The following is a 4,653-nucleotide window of genomic DNA, read 5'->3' on the forward strand; positions in this document are numbered from 1 at the left end:
TTATGATCTCAGTGTATCCCACTTTCAACTATTAACTAAAATTTACATTTCACAACATTTACATCATCTCATGAACTATTATACCTTACAAAATATATATTCCAACAAATGGCACTCGGTGCCTAACGGTTAGACCGTGATTAAGATTTTGCGCCCAGCGCTAGTCATTTATGTAATAGTTCGTTTTTAGGGTTAATCGGAACAATGGTTTCAGAACCACAATCCAAATTCAAAATATTTATTTTATTATTTTATTAAGGTTTATAGTATGATAGAATGTTTGTGTGAAACTTTCGTAAAGAAATTTTACCGTTTAAGTGGTTAATTCGGTAAAAATGACTAAATTGCGTAAAGAGTAAAAGTTGAATTCTATTAGAAAAAAAGGTTCAATAGCTATAGAATCTCAAAATAAAAGTCCTTAAATTGAAATTATCCCACTAATAGCATGAATGGACAGTAATGGACTTGAATTAGTGAACTGTTAATGTTAAAACAAAGGTTATTTTAGTAAAATGGTAAATAATGTTATAATAATTAAAATAAAAGTAAAAGCCATCATCTTCCTTAATGAACCACCGAAATTTTGAAAAGAAAACAGCCATGGGAGTGCATTAGGTTCGGCCAAACTTTGATTTCTCAAATAGATAGAGAAAAGCGAAATACGGGTATAGATCGAGGAAAAGATGAAGTATCAGACTAGTCAATCTGTTCCGTCATTTTAACGATTGAGGTAAGTTCATATGTTAAATAACATTCTTAAATTGTGTTATAAATGTTTATTTATCATTGAATTGAATTGAATATTGAATGGATGCATACAAGCATGAATCGACAGAGTTACGACATCCGAAAGTCACGTACGAACCTTAGGAATAGCTCAGGATATAATTGTCATGAATAAATGTCATGACATTAGGATTACCGAGATATGAGATTTGTGTACGACCATGTCTGGGACATTGGCATCAACCTGATATTTGTGTAAGACCATGTCTGGGACATTGGCATCGATATGAGATTCGTGTAAGACCATAGCTAGGCTATTGGCATCGATATATGATAACATGTAAGACCATATCTGGGATATGGCATTGTACGAGTTATACGAGATTTCCAAGTATCCTTAGCAATTCTGAATGGTTCAACGGGCATAGTCAAGACAAGAATAAAAGTATGATTGAAATAAGTAATACAGGTACGTACAAAATTTATGTGAGAATCGAATGGAAGTGGTGAGTTCATATTGTATCATGTACATATGAAATGAGAAAGATTTATGTATAGATTTGTTTTGTGCCAAAATGGGTTCATTTGGCTATATGGAGGTATAAATTGGATGTAAAATAAAGCTTGAGTTATGTTTGTTTTAACTATATATACATAAGGTATATAGAGTGAGAACTACTGTTACTTGATGATAATTAACCCGATTCACCTTGGCTAAAGAAAATGTAAGGAAATCTTGGTTTGAATGAAGTTATATTGATAGTTGATTTAGTATATGTAAATGTTTAATATGTGCTTATTTAAGAAGATAAGTTTAATATCATACGAGCTTACTAAGCTTTATAGCTTACTTTGTGTTATTTTTCTATGTTTTATAGCGATTCGAACATTCGCTTGGGTTGGAAGTTAGAGGAGATCGCATCACACTATCCAATTTTTTTTATTTCGGTATTTATATACCTATGACTTGGTTATATGGCATGTATAGGCTTGAGTTATGTGGACATGTGTTCTGGTAATGTTGAATGTAAATTTGGCAATTGATGCCCATGTGTTTCATTGGTAATTAGCCATGTGATTTGGCTTAAATGTGGTGTATGTGGTCGTATATAATTATATAAGTATATCAGTTGTGATGTTTGGTTTATGATTGTTATATTAATACTTTGATTGTAAATTGGTGATTTGAATTGGCATATTTAGGTATGGAGTTGGATGTTCAAATGGTTAAGGATAAGTGATGAATATGTGTAATTGTGTTATGCTTGATTTTGGATTTTTAAATGAATGCCAAAATGGTTGGATAAATATTTGATTTTGGTATGTGCTTATATGTGGTTTAAAATTGATATAGATGATGATTTTGGTTGAACATAGATTTAGTATTATAGGAAAATTATAGTTGATGAATCATGATATACATGGTATGTTTTGGCAAGGAATTGATGGAATGAAAATGTGCAAATGATGTCTTGTTTTGTAATTGGTATATGAATGAATTATGCATGGTATTAATTAGGTAATTTAGTACTAAGTTGAATTGGTATAATATGTGTATGAAATGTATTGAACTGGTACCATTTTGGTTGCTATGTGTGTGTGAGAAAAGGGTGGCAATTTGGCTTTGCAACTAGCCTATTTTTGTCCACACTGGTAGAGACACGGGCGTGTGTCTCAATAGTGTGCGACACACAGTCATACTACACGACCGTGTGTCCCCTAGGGTACCCTTTCGAATTAAGTCAGTATACCGTACAAGTTTGACACAGCTTAGACACACGAGCATGTCTACTGGCCGTGTGTGACACACGGGCTGGCACATGGGCGTATGGCCGGTCGTGTGACCCAAGTCAGTAACCCTTCTAGATTTCCCAAGGCCAAGGCACACTAGCGTGTCTACAACCGTGTGGTGCAAGTTAGTATGTATGCCCTGTTTTCACACGACCTGAGACACGGGCATGTCTGGTGGCCGTGTGAGACACACGACCTATTCACACGGGCGTGTGAAACTTGTATGCATGAAAATTTTCTAAGTTTCTCAAAGTTTTCAAATGTTATCGGTTTAGTCTCGAACCTCTTCCAAGCATGATTTAAGGTCTCGTAGAGCCTTATAAGGGACAATGTGATTATGTTTGATGGATGTTTATGTGTTAATGGATTTTCATGTGAGAAATGTAAGATGTATGCTGTAATTGATTGGTAATGCCTCGTAACCCTATTCCGACAACGGATACGGGTTAGGGGTGTTACAGTTTAACTCAACAAAATCATTGGTGTGCCTAGCACTAGTCGAACGAATCAACAAATTATTATGCTTGGTGCTAGTCGGATAATCGATGATAGTTGTGCCCAATACTAGTCTAAAAATTGACAAATTATTATGCCCAGTGCTAGTCGGATAACCGACGATAGCTTTGCCCAACATTAGTCGAACAAATTGTAAATTATTACGCCCAACGCTAATTAGATAACCGATGATAGTTACTCAATAGAATGTCCACAAAATTAATATCATCATTCAATATCACATTGTATATAAATCAATATATTTCCATTCACTTGAATTATGATTTATGTTAGGGATATAATAAACATCAAGTAGTAACTAAATTAAATAAGTCCATTTATAAGGTTTGAGTTCAGGGAATTCAAACTTACTGAGTTGTGATGGCTACTAAGGTCAAGAACGGTTACTCGACAACCTTCTCTTTTCCACGATTACCAGCTGGTCCTTTTGTTTCTCAATCTAAAAGTAATCACATAATTAATTTATTTAATAATCACCAAGAAACATTTATTCAAACTATTAACCTTTTAGCCACATTTCACTTTTTTGCACTAAACATTAAATTTCAATTCAATTTAATCCTCAATTATAAAACTTACTATTAATTTTAAAAAATCAAGAAGATTCCTTGTCAACTAATTTTCCACAAGGTCCAAAAAAAATTCATACTTTCAATTAAATCACAATTTAATCCTTGAATTTATCATTCTTATAATTTAATCCTTGAACCTTAATATATTCAAGAAACATTTAGCAAATATTTCTATTTTTCTACCCAGCTTAATATCTAATCATAAAAACACTAAGAACTAAAATTCTCTACAATGCCAAATTCCACAAACTTCACTAAATTTAAAAATTCCAACATGGGTAAGCGATGGGCGTTGAAACCACCAAATATAAATTCCTACAAAAAAATAATAGTAATTCCAATATATAGTAGTAGTGTCGAATCCATAGGGATTGGCTATCTAATTTCACCTTTTTTCGTAACCAGAATTGTTGTCGTGGTCACTGTCGTGCCCACGACCTATGCTTAGCAAAGTTGAAAAATAAAAATAAAAGTGGGAGGTTTAAATTGATAAAGATAATTAAATAAGCAAATACGAAGTGTAATAAAATAAAAACAAGTTTGAAATTTCAAAAAAATAAATTTAAGAAAATAAAATAAATGGGTAAATCAAATAGTTTTAAGCTTAATTTTAACCTCGATGTACTTCAATCTTGAACCGATCCTTGAAAGAGATTTTCATTTCCAAGCAATAAGCTGGTTAAAGCGACTACGAACGTCTCGACTGCCAACTTTTCCTTATGTAATCGGTCCCGGTGCGACCTACACGCCGACTCTTGCCAAATTTCTATATGCAATACACGTGTTCACAATTTAAGATTTCGACAGCCTTGCGATTTGAAAAGCCCAACTCGAATTAACGGCCTCAACCGCGTCGGCCATTTAAATCCAATCTCTCTCTCCCTTGATGGAATCCAACTATCTTTTTCCACCTAGACACGCCAATTTGTTCGTTGGAATTTGAACACAACATGTCCGATTTGACTTCCCAACCGTACACCAAATAACTCCAACCCAACGTGCACTTTTTGAATCGAAGCTGAATCAAATTTAAGGGATTAATTTGTAC

Source organism: Gossypium arboreum, chromosome 9 (genome assembly GCF_025698485.1).
Source record: "Gossypium arboreum isolate Shixiya-1 chromosome 9, ASM2569848v2, whole genome shotgun sequence".
In the NCBI taxonomy this organism is placed as follows: Eukaryota; Viridiplantae; Streptophyta; class Magnoliopsida; order Malvales; family Malvaceae; genus Gossypium; species Gossypium arboreum.